Consider the following 14,032-nt stretch of genomic DNA (forward strand, 5'->3'; position numbering starts at 1 on the left):
CTTTATTTATATGCAATAAGAAAATACATTAAAGAATTTTGGATGGATTTGAAGGAATTTTTTTGTAAAAAAAACAGTTATGTACAAAATATAAAAATCAGATTCCTCTTTCAAATAAAGATCTCAAATAAAGATCAAATTCAATGAAACTTTAAATATATGCTCAATACTAGTCCTAGTTATTTTTAAAAAAAATTTGTTAAATTTATTTAAATAGTTCTGGTTCCCTTCATAATTCAAAGACTATTAGAGCTACACCTATCAAATGTTTAGGAATTCACTCCTGACACAGATAGCTGCAATTTGAACTACAATCATAGTAGTGAGTTAAAAAAATGTTTATATAATTAAGAAAAATTTACAATAAAGTACAATGGTTTTTAATTTTTATTTTGAACATTTATTTATCATAAAAAAATAATACAAATAATAAATATTGTACTGCGATTACCCAGAAACAAGAATATAATTAGATACTTCACTTTAGCACAAGGGTTTATAAAATTATTTAGAATACCAGAACTGTTTTAATAAATTAAAATCCTTTTTATATAAAAAAAGGAAAATATTATTTTGATTTCCTAAAAAATAACTAGGACCTGTATTCAGCATAACTTTAAAGTTTCATTGAATTTTGTCTTTATTTGAGGTTACAGTAAAATATTTTGTTATGCATTGCAAAATGATTACGACTAGCTGTATTGGCCCCTTAATTTAGAACAGTTTAAATCTTCAGTATAAAAAATTAGACTTAACACAGTGATTAAACAGTAGAGTAAGAAGTAAATAAATTACATTAATAAGTTTACTGGTAATGAAAAATGTATTTAAATATAATGAATAGTTTTGTTATAGTATATTACTAAACAAAAGCTAGAAGTTACATGAGAAAGATATTGAAGCAAGAAATCAGTATAATTAACTGTAACATTTAGATTTATGTATTATTCCATTTTATTTTCATAGTTTTACATGACTACAGTAGCTGTAAAAGTCTTTCTTTTATTAACATTGAGAAAGTGTTACAGATTAAAACTTGTACGGCATTATACAATTTTAACTTTGTGGTAAATTTTTACATTTGTTCATTTTGGTCGATGTACTTATATCGAGAAAAGTGAAATGCCTAATTTCAATTATTGATTTTTTACATTACATTACGTTTTCATTTGTTATAAATATTTCCATTTTGTTTTTTATAACAAGCAGAATTTATGGATTATCTTTAGAAAAACTTGTTCACTATTACAAACATAGAAATATTAGCGAAAGGACAATACAAATATCAAATCAAATTTAAATTAGATTCTAAACCAATATAAGTTGATAGAGGTAAAATATAATCGTCCTAATTGCAAAAGGATTGCATTTAAGAACTTCATTAAGAGCTGTATATAAGAAAAGCTTTATCAGGGAATTTTAATTTTGTATTAATTAATCGCTTTCACTCCATTGATTATTCCCCCTTTTATACCCCCTTTAGAAATAAATTACGTAAATTAAGTTTTTCTCGTGAAATTATGCATTCCTTATTACAGTATACACTTCGAGTAGGTTCTCAACATTTAATTTGTGAGCCAGTAACCTTTTTACACAAATTGGAAATTCAAATGAATGTAAATGCAGTTGTAAAGGATAATATTCCGATAATTACTTCGAATGGGGACAATGTTAATAAAACTCAAATTAATAAAATCATTTTTATTTATAATTTTCTAAAAGATTATTTTTAATTCATCAAGTAACCGTGTTGAATATACTTTTTTATTATTATTATTATTATTATTATTATTAAGCTATTCACAAATATTATAAATATTTAATTTCAATATGGTACATTCTAATAATATTGAAATTTCTTCCGATTGAACTAAGTTTTTAAATTTTAGGTAAACATACAACAGAGGTTGAGGTGCATAAATTTATAGACGGAGACATGTTGCTTCATATGTGTATGCATCATACATTTATAACGTAGCACGGTTTATACTGGCTTATTTACTGATACTATAAGCTGTTATTTAAAAAGAATGGTGGGAAAATGTGGTATTTCCTGACGAAGAGTTGCAAAATAATGAAAAGAACGTAAAAGAATGGGTTAAAAGAATGGGAATAGATTAAATGTACATTACATTGTTCATATGCATTACAAATGCTCGAATAATCCATAACACAGGAAATGTTATATGGAATCCGAATTCGAGTAGTAACCAATAGTGCTTATCGAAATTTGGTACAACTTTTAATTATAATAAAATGTAATACAATAAATTGTTTTATGCAGTTTTATACTTTATGACACTTTGTCTCAAAATAAGTTAACTTAATTTTAGCACTATTTTTTAATAATCCTATATTTTAAAATGTGTTAGTATATTATTTTTGTTTTAAAACGTGTGCAACAATGACTTTTGAATGCTACTAAATAATAGAATACTAACTTATCTATTACTCGCAGACATTGTACAGCTGTGAATGTCACATGACATTGTATTTGCAGCTTATACTATACAGACGATGAAATAGAGCAGGATAGATCCATCTTTTTAAAATAAATATATGTTAAAATTGTTGGCTTATTTTTCTTTATGACGATAAAATTTTCATACTCAGTTGTTTTAAAAATATTCCAAAGAAATATCTATTCCTCTTTACTTGAGCCAATAATTAAATCTCAAACTGTTTCACCACATACCTAAATGCTAGGATAGAAAATCGATCTAAGAGTAGAAATAACAGTTAAACTATAAATAAGCCAAATCCAATAGACTTCTGAGGGTACAAAATCCAGCTTAATCCTGAAGATGCAAAATCCAGCTAAACTACTTCCTGAAAAGCCTCAGATCAGATGAAATTGCAAGGTGTTCTGATACTTATCACTGTGAGACCTCCAATAAAAACTGCGTGCGGTAGATTACACATTTCTCATCCAATGCACCATGTTCTACAAGCGAATATTACTGTTCATATTCTACGTACATATATTTCCTTATCCTAGGAAGGTTGGCGGTAATTTCAACAAGGTCGCTCCTCAAAGTAATATAAAAAATAAAATATAAAATTAGTACCGTCTGGAATTTATATTTATGCAATTATGCATTGCATTGTATATTTTTAAATGTTATCCTTATAAAATAGCAGTTATTTAAAGTTTTATATTGCTGACCTAACCGACCATCCTACCGAATAATGGGTAATATGTATTTATTTATAAGCTTCTGTTGAATTAAAAAATTTCAAATTTATAGTTTTAAATACGTAATTTTTTACAATAATAGTTATATACAATAAGAAATTATTAATAATTCAGGTTCACATTTTACAGCTATATTCCTGAAAATGTTTTATTTCGAAATAAATAAACTGTTTGGGTCTTGTTGAAGCACATTAATTGTGGTAGAGATAATTTAGTGTTTCATAATTAATTAAATAAAAGTACATTCTTGAAGCTCTTGTCTTATTGGAAATGATATATTAATTTAAACAAACTCTCCAATAATATAAAGTTTTTTTTATTTTTGTGAGGCCTTTCGTACTCAATGAGTACACCAATGAGTTGTGTGAGTCATTGGTGTACATGATATCCGTAGAGTATCTCGCAAACAATTGTGGCAGACAAGTTACGAGTTTTATCACAATTCTATTTGCGACTGATTAGAAGCCACAGCAAGCAAAACTATAAGAATATTAAAGTATAATTATTGTTGTAGACAGTTTAAAAATTATTTATGCTATCAAATTATTGTCTTAAACCTTTATGTGCTGTATAGTTTGAGTATATTATTAGATTGAGTTTATTAAATTTACTTTGATTGATTTTGTAATGCGGAGTAAATTGTAACAAATACATTCTTCTAAAACCGTTATTTATTTTTATTATTCCAAAATCCTTATTGATTACACTTCATCTAATTAAGAAAATAAATATATTCTTAAAACTATATTGTATAATATTAACTATATATGATATAATATTAACTGTATAATATAATGTAATATAATATTAAAGTATAATTATTGTTGTAGACAGTTTAAAAATTATTTATGCTATCAAAATATTGTCATAAAACTTTATATGCTGTATAGTTTGAGTATATTGTTAGATGGAGTTTTTTTTCTTTACTTTGATTGGTTTTGTAATGCAGGGTAAATTGTAACATATATATTCTTATTTATTACACTTCATCTAATTAATAAAATAAATATAATGCTTAAAACTAAGCAAGTTTTGAAACCAGTAAAACTGTTTAAAAATATAAAGCCTTTTTCTGTGTTATATAGAACGATCAAAAACGCAGATAGAATATAGTTTTCAAACATTTTAGTATCTTTTAAATTTATTAATAATAAGCCATGTTTTGATAGCTTTCTAAATAACCGTGCAAAATTAAACGAATTTTCATTAAATTTCTTTATTCAAGTTATAAAGAAAAAATATAAATTTAAATTGACTATTATAGAAACTTTATAGATGATCTTTCTGGAATTATTTCAGTATCATAGCAACATTATTACGATAGCTTTCTAATTTGACATCAAACATTTATTATTTCTCATTACTCCATGATTAAATTTATTATTTAAATTATATTAAATTTACTTGTACTTGCTCAAAGCATTTGTACTAAACACCGGGTTGAACTAAGACAAATGACTTAACATTAATTTTAGTGAGATCGGTCCACGTCAATTAAAATTGTATTATTTTTCTTGCTAAACATTTTTGTTTATATACTTTAAATTTTTCCATTCAGTACCTCATAGACACTAACTTAATATGATGGGAACATAATATTGATTCAAACACACTTTTACTACAATATCTTATATTAAGCAATCCTAAAGTTTTGTTTTAATGAATTGACTTCAGCAGTTCTGTTATCATCAATCTGTAGCATCAATCATTGAACTCCGAAGTTTTCTGTAAAGCAAAATTCGTTTCTAGAGCTATAAAGTTGTGTTACTTGTTTAGGTATCATCCAATAGCTCTATATTCTGACACATAATATAGACTTAAATTACACACTTTTATCAGAACAATCACCTTCTTAATTCCAGATTATTCTACAATGTTCTAATAATAAAAAAATAATAAAATGTTATACCAATGTATTAAATAATGCAAACCAAATAGGAGTCCTTGGCTGGTATTGGTGAACCTATTTAGCCTAGGATATCTTATTAAGACCTATTCTCGTTTTATTGCGAGTTATTAACTATCCTGTTTATGGAAAATAAACACAAGCGCACAAAAATGTTTCTTATCAGTCATTCTAAATTCTGATACAGGATCATGCACACAGGACTCGCTGCAGACTGTAGGGTGTAGATGGGCTACACTGCCATTCTCTGTGAGGCGCTGTCGACCTGAGATAGGTGGTTTACTGATGTACTGTCCGTGTGTGGAGAATAACAAGTCCTACTTTGTCCCTTTAAAAGACAATTTTGTTGTACTTATTCAATTTTTATGTTTCACAAAGGCAACAAATATTACTGTAGTGATTATATTTCGTCACAGACACAAACTCTAAGCCTGATACAGGGTCATGCACACCACACTCACTACAGACTGTGGGGTGTAGATGAGCTACTCTGACATTCTCTGTGAGGCGCTGTCGACCTGAGATAGATGGTTTTACTGATGTACTGCCCTGAGTGTGGAGAATAACAAGTCCTTACTTTGTTACCTTTCCAAGAAGATTTCGTTGTACTTATTCAATGTTTTTGGTTTCACAAAACCAACAAATATTACTGTAGTGATTTATTTGTCTCACACAGGCACAAAATTACTGTAGTGATTATATTTCGTCACAGACACAAACTCTAAGCCTGATACAGGGTCATGCACACCACACTCACTACAGACTGTGGGGTCTAGATGAGCTACTCTGACATTCTCTGTGAGGCGCTGTCGACCTGAGATAGATGGTTTACTGATGTACTGCCCGTGTGTGGAGAATAACAAGTCGGTCCTTCTTTGTTGCCTTTCAAAGACTATTTCGTTGTACTTATTCAATGTATTGTGTTTCACAAAGGCAACAAATCGTATTTTAGTGTGGAATGTCTCATTTCATCGCGGACACAATTATACTTTTTTCCTTAAAATATTATATCTGAACAGAATTCATTCACGTAAGGAAAGTTGAGAAATATTCTATTTTTAAATCAAATAAAACTGTTAAATATTTAGAATAGGGTGTATGTGTTTAGTTCATAAACATCCCTGAATATAAAAATATCACCTTCGTTATACCCTTTCATAATTTACGGTTTTATTTGCAAAAAACATGTTACTGATTAATAAAAATAAAATATTGAAGGTTTTGCCAATATCTAATAATTATATTAGTCTCACAGCTTAGTTAATTTTATAGTGCAAACTCTAAAACACAAGCTAATTAATAATACATCTGTTTCGTTTGAGTATTGAACACAGACGGCTGCAAAATCTATAGAATTTTACTATTGTAACAGCAGTTTTTGAGTAGTTGAAGCCCGTTTTAAATCGTCCGGTACCTCTTGATGGTCCAAGGAATCAATACTTTAATTTATTTAAGGGCAAAAGGCAAAATTCAAAGTAAAACCGCTGGCAACGAGAATCGCACAAAAAACAAATTTGTAAATCGAGTGTAACACATTTAACATTTATTATTTGACATGTTACACGTGTGGTCGGGTTACTTAGTTTGATCGTTTGTTAATACTTTTGTTATATTCTGTCAGATCCTTCGATGCTCTGTTCAATTGTTTATTCCAATTATTAAATCAACTTAATATTTCCAATAATTTTTCAAGTTAAAGAGACTGAGAGGCTCTAAATATTGTGCTTCTTTATTGGATGCAAAACCGAAAATATTATAAAACCTAAAAGAATCCCAGAGACTAAATGTTTTGTGAATAGGGACTTTCCCCTATTAGCTGGAATCAGCCGGTTAGTGAACTCATGCAAATAAATTCTTAAGGGATGACTTGTACCAAATGCACAGAAAATTGGTTGGTATGGCAATTTCCTATGCATGAACTCCTTTAGTCAATATTCAAAGCTAGGCTATTGCTGATATACAAAGCAAGTGATTTGTTTGCGAGAGTCGAGAGTTCTCAAACTATTTACATAAATTAGCAAGTTCTCCTCTCAAGTATGTATGTGGCAGAATCGTTACTTATTGTAAATGCTGAACCAACTTTGACAAAGACTTTTCACTCTTGTGTTGTTCCCTCTTTGTTCACAATACAAGTACAAAGCATCAAGCTTTTCAAAGTGAAAGTCAATATTTTCTCTTTTATATAACTAAGAATCCATGGTTGTTCAGAAAATACCCTTCTGTTCCAAAGGGAAATGTGAAATTCTTTATACTTATTTATATAGTAATAATAAATCAAGTTTATGAAATTATATAAGTACCAATGAAAGTATAGTATAATAGATTATTTAATTTACTACTAGTTTGAATAAATGTGAAATAAATTTCAATATTGAAGATACACATAAAAACAAGATATTGTTAATAATTTGTAATCATTAGATCGTTTGGTTACAGTTTGATAAATGGACCTGGTTTTATATCGGTTAATATAATCATTAACAGTATGCAACGTATGCAATGTATTGAATAATAGAACTATCAATCAATACTAATGTATCTAATATACGAAATAAATAATCATATGATTGAAATTAATTTACTGTATACAATTACGTAATCTTAAAAAGAACCATAACCATTAAGTTAACAATTAGGACAGGAAATTGAAAAACATCTCATATAAATGAAAGAGAAACTATTAAAGCAATCAATTAGGACAATTTTGGTTAGTTTTCTACCATAAACAGGTTTTATACGGTTGGAGATTCCTGAGTCAGTAATTACTTTAATGTATGTACAATTGTTAATGAAATGTGTACATGTATACTATACCATTTAGTAAAATCTTACTAATTGTCTCGCAAGGCAAGCAATTATTTTAAAATATTACGTTAAACCATAGTTGTACAATCCTAAACCTTTTTAATTAAGTAACATGTGTCGTGACATTATTAACGTGATTTAAATGAATTTTAATATGATTTACTGTTGTTATATATGAATCGATTTTTTTTAAAGGGCGTAAGTCATATTTTTTACGATTTCCACTTTTAATTTTTTTTTTCAACTATATATTGCTAGATACATCGATTTTCTTTAAAAGGGCATTTTGATCACTATTCCTTATGGTACAAATAATTATTTGAACTTTCAATTTTTTTTTAAAGGGCGTAAGTCACTAAGAGTATTTTTTTAAAAGGGCGTAAGTCAGTTATCTCTATGAAAACAGCTGTTTGGTTGATTGACTCACGCCCTTTTAAAAATAATTGCAACGTCACCTGTTATTGCATGATTCTGACAGAAGCATTCTCATTCTTGCCAGTTATAACCTTAAACTCTATATTCATTAATTGAATGTTGTCAAAGTTTCTTAAACTTAATATCGCTAAATATTATGAGTGAATGTATTATTGTTGGGAGTCCTAGAAAAAGGAAAGGACAGAATCCACATCTGTATAAAGGAAATCTTGTAAAAGCTGCTCGAACAAAAGGGCAGTCTTATATAAAACACAAAGGACAAGAAGTTGCAGCAAAGAAACCCGAATTCCACTGCAGGTAAGACAATCCAATAGTTTATTATCTAATGTTAACTTACTTACTTACTTAATGTTAGTATTACAGTATGTATGACCAACAATAGAGCTTTCACGATAAGAATTTCTTGGTGAATCCACTAGGCCAAATAGCGTCAGATGTGTGGGTAGCCTAGCCTATAAAATAATATTTGTATAAATACCCCTGTTCTTTTTATTTGGCTCTAATAAGTTTGTTATTTTGTTTTAGATGTGTAAAGGAGTGCTTAGCAAAACTTGGGGAAGAAAACTGCCTGGATGTTTTCAAAAAATTCTACAATATTCAATCTAAAAATGAGCAGGATTTGCATCTACAAGGACTGATTGATGTTGTAGACGTTCAGCAAAGGCGCCCTAGACCAAATGTGGAAAATAAAGAACAGAAAAGTGCCTCATTTTCATATCATATTATTGTTGGTAACGAGAGGAAACAGGTATGTTTTCAAGCATTTTTATGTGTGTTTTCCATCACCGAGAAACGTGTAAGGCGCATCAGAAATCTAAAACTTCTCGGTCAAACCCCTGAAGATAAAAGAGGCAGGAAAGTCAGTCATGCTTTGCCTTTTGAAGTCCATAGATTAGTGGATGACCATATAAAATCATTCCCATTGAAAGAGACTCATTATAAGGGAAAAAAGCTATTATTTATCACCAGATTTAAATATTAAAAAAATGTGGAAATTATACCTAGAAAAACACTCTGATGTTAGGCCTAAAGTGAGCCAAACTTTCTTTTGGCAATACTATAAAGAAAACTTCAACTATCCATTTGGCCGCCCCCAAGTGGACGTGTGCAGCACGTGTGTGAGCAGCTTAATATGAAAATTAAGTCCCCTAGTTTAAACAATGTTGCGAAAAGGGCAACAGTAGCAGAACTTCTCGTTCATAAAAACAGAAGCAACAAGTTTTACACCTCATTGCAGCACGAACAATCGGAAGTAGGTAAGAATGAAAAACATGTCTTGGCGTTGGCGTTCGATTACATGAAAACAATATCTATTCCTAAACTGCCAGTTCAGGAATTATACTACATGAGGCAGTTGTCAGTTAACTGCTTTGGAATACACAATGTAAAAAATAATGATACAGCATTATTCATCTATCATGAGGAAGTAGCACGGAAAGGCCCAAATGAAGTATGTTCTTTTCTTAACGAATACCTAAAATCAGTGCCTAGCCATTACACTGAGCTTCGCCTGTACAGTGACAACTGTGCAGGCCAAAACAAAAATCAAGCTATGTCAAGGTTTTGTTTATACCTGACAGACTCAGGTCGTTTTCAGAGAGTTACTCAGTATTTCCCTGTGCGTGGTCACAGTTTCCTTCCATGTGACAGGGATTTTGAAATTATTTCAAAGGCTTTAAAAAACGTTGACCGCATTTTTACTGTTCATGAAATAACTGATATAATTCTGCAAAGCTCATCACGCTTTAACAAGTTTACTGCCCATGAAATGATGTCGCCCGAGATCATCTTAGATTTCAAGAAATGGCTAAACGTATTTTACAAAAAATCTTGTATATCACAAGAATCAAAAGGTAAAAAAACCCAAACTAAAGACAAAATGTACTTTCAGATTAGTACTCTCTTCATGTTTCAATATGACTGTAAGATTAAAGGTTATGTTAAGGCATACCCTACAATAAATGGCATTGTCCATCACACATTTTTTTTGTCCAAGACAACAGCAGAAGTTCTTTGCCCACCTTCGGATCAGGCTTATCAAGATCAAGTCCCATTAAAATCTGCCAAAGTACAAGACATAAAAAAATTAAAAGATTACATTCCAGAGGAACATATATAATTCTTCAACGATATTTGCAGCTGGCCTACTGTTGATGCATCCGCCGACAATAGCAGCGATTTTGAGCAGGAAGAATCAAATGATGACTTGTAAATATTATTAAATTTGACCTAAGCCTACTAATTTTGTTAGTCAAAACTCTTTTTAAACATACATTTGTATTTTTTAATTCTTTGTACTTATTTGTTTAATAAAATTCCAGTTTTTCATGAAATAGTACTTTTTTTGTTACCTCAAAATGATATTTTTTTTTTAAAGGGCGATATTTTCACATTTTCGAAGGCTTATAACTCAATCATTTACAGGAATAAAGAAGTAAAACTTTGAATACTCTCTCTAATTGATATTCTTCATCTGTTAAACATTTTAAAGCAAAGATTTAATTCAACTATTGGCCTTGAAACAGTTTTTTCTAGTTTTCCGAAAGTTTTGATTTTCTGACTTACGTCCTTTTAAAAAAACCCGATTCATATGTAGAACATGTCTGAAATAATAAATATCGTTAAAAACATGCAAATACGTTAGTATTAAATTTGTAAATGAGCATTGACCTACAATGCGATTTTATACACATTAAATGTTGTTAATATAATATTAATACCTTATAAACATTTACAATCCGAAAGAAAACTTTCTTTTCCATTCTACTAAAATGCAAACAGAGCTAACAAGTAAAGTAATTTAATTAGCTAACAGCATTAACTTTTCAACATCCTGGAAGCGATCTAGTCTGTGATACGATGGAGCCGTAATTTTCTTTTAACTGTTCAGTGAAGCGGTGTGTTTTAAGCTTGAAACTGACTCAGTTTGGTAATCATTTTTGTTTATTTAACCTCATGGTTACTTGTAATGTTTCAAAACACCTTACATCCAAATTCCTAACACCTCTAATACTTCTATCTGTTCTTAAAATTAGGTTTTCTACTTCTTTTATTCGACGCACAGACTTTGTAAGGAACGAAATACAGCATAGGGAAAGTGAAACAATTTCATCCCATTCTATATTTTTTCTTATAAGTTTACGTTTACAATAAGAAATGTAAAAACAAACTGCTCGGATACATCTGGAATTACTGTATAATAGCTACTAATGCGTAGTAACTAATATTAACATATAACCGATCTACCTGGAGCATATAAATTCAGCCTTTACGGTTACTTTATATTTTATGCTGCCATTTTGTACTGGGTTGAGATAGAAAGCTCTACTTTTCACTGTTCTTTGTCTTATATCAAGACTTTTCAAATGAAGTGTCACTTATTTAATGGGTCTTTAAATTTAAAAATTTTGAGCCTCCTCCCCCCCCCCCCCCCAAAAAAAATCCCACTATGGGGAAATGGGAAAAGTTGTAACAGTTACTAAAAAGTTCAATTCTATTTCCTAGAAAGCTATCCCGAGTTTCATCCCTCCATATTTATCCATTAAAAACTAAGCAGAGTGCATCCATACCTTTAACTCACACTGGATAATGAAAACATTCTTTGACGTGTAACAATTAATTTTAGTTGTAGTGGTATTTTATTAGAAATAAAAAATTGATTCATTTTTTGCAGTTTTACCAGTCTTAGCTGCTAAACTCATACAAAATGCTCCTTAATCAAAAGTGTCTTCAAAGCATAAAGACATAAGATGTAAAATAATTTACGTGGCAATGGATACTGAATTTCTATTGCGTGTTCAAGACCCATGAAAGATTTCAATATTGTTTTAAATATACACTGATACATATCTATCACAAAATTAAGTAACAGAATATTTTTCATACGTGTGCACATTTGAATTTTAAATTGTTCACAATAAATGCTTAATAATGTCAATTGGTTACTTATTTTAATACTATTCATGCTCTTTCGGTAATAGGTTTGGCCTATTATTTTAACATACAAAATGTATCTACGTGTAGATTCCGAGCAACACGTAATCATTAGTAACGATCCTTAAAAACGAGTAAATGAATTTCAGTCAATTAAAACGAACGGCAATCGGCAACAATTCACATTGCAGTCGTCGCGTAATGCTGTAGGCTCCATCACAATGAGTTCGCGGACTTTTATTGTCTGCACTAACAACCATTACTGACAATATCGTTGTTATCAAACATGCACATGTCCGCCTCCATTCTCTCCGCTCTGCTGGATTAAATATACTATTGTCATTATTCCCACTCAAACCCATAACTGTATTATGCTTTTTTAGTCATTTGTATAATATATGTAAGTATGTTATAAGCAAGTAAACTGATACGTTGTTTTATTGTTTTGAACACCTTTGATAAGGTTTTTGTCTTAGTACACTTCACGTAACAGGATGATAATTCGTATTTCTACCTATGAAAATCTTAACTTGAGTTTTTGTGGTTTCGTGAATTCCCTTGATAATACATTAAAGTCCATCTTATTAAGATTCAACTTTAGTAAAGTGTCCTTCAGTTTCTACCCCAAGGCCCAAGGGAATAATGTAAAATCAGAAACCTATTTATGTCCGTATGTATAGTTAGTTATAGAATTAGGGAAGTTGTCTCATATAAAATATAAGCATTTAAAAGCTTTGTTTTTGTTAAATTTGCATTTCTTAAATAAACTATGAAGTAATTATTCTATAACTATTTGTAACGTTGAAAAACAAAAATTAGAGTTGATGCCTATAATGACATATTTTAAATAAGACACCATTACGAATTTTTAGGTTAGCTCCAGTTCATCTTCCTCTTAATACGTCCAGAATCTAACGTTACAGACTTGACTCCTGAAATCTGGAGCCTTGTTCGTCTAAAGAGATCGAAAAAACTATTGTCGACGAAAAATCTCAAAACGAATAATCTACATCGTTTCGACATCAGAGACATCTAGATTACAAAATATATAATATAGTTTAATCCATAAGAATGGCATTGTCTCATCAGGTGCACAAGGCGAGACAATCACAATGATAAATCACCTGAATTACACTATATGTTATATTTTGTAATCTAGGTGTCTCTGATGTCGAAACGATGTAAATAGTTCGTTTTGAGCTTCTTGGTTACTTGACTTACTTTAGATCTCTTCAGGCGAATATGACTCCAGATTTTAGGAATCAACCCTGTAACAGCATCAAATTCCAGATGATGCATTAAAAGGACGGTGAACTGTAGCTTAACATATAATTCATATGAAATCAACCCTTTCTATAATTGTGATGTTGTGTGAAGATACCATTGGTAACTCTAGGCAATCAATTAAATCCTAGGCGATCCGTTAAATTTTTTACATTTTTGGTTTAAGTATTTATAACATTTTTAGACATTTTTATATTTAAGGGGGATTTTTTGTCCTTGAAAAGGTATTAACTTTAGGTTTATAAGTTCTCTTTTTTTGTATCAGTTTATACTTAAAAATTCGAATCCTTCCAAACTAAAAAGTCAGAACCATTACAGTCTGTTCTAAAACACAAAACTACAAGTTTTATTATTGATCATTTATATTTATATGTTTATAATTATATTTATAAGTATCCATGAGGTCAATGATGTATGAAACACTGTACTGTACTGCTGGAATACATCAGAATGGTTTCCTTTACGATGAAGAA

General features: G+C 29.8%; 1 protein-coding gene across 1 annotated transcript in view; it reads left to right on the forward strand.

Moving 5' to 3' along the window:
- Nucleotides 1–14,032, forward strand: part of LOC124355932 (protein madd-4-like) — a 182,746-nt gene that overhangs the window by 67,370 nt on the left and 101,344 nt on the right. The gene's annotated exons all lie outside the window — the stretch shown is intronic.

Source organism: Homalodisca vitripennis, chromosome 2 (genome assembly GCF_021130785.1).
Source record: "Homalodisca vitripennis isolate AUS2020 chromosome 2, UT_GWSS_2.1, whole genome shotgun sequence".
Taxonomy (NCBI): Eukaryota; Metazoa; Arthropoda; class Insecta; order Hemiptera; family Cicadellidae; genus Homalodisca; species Homalodisca vitripennis.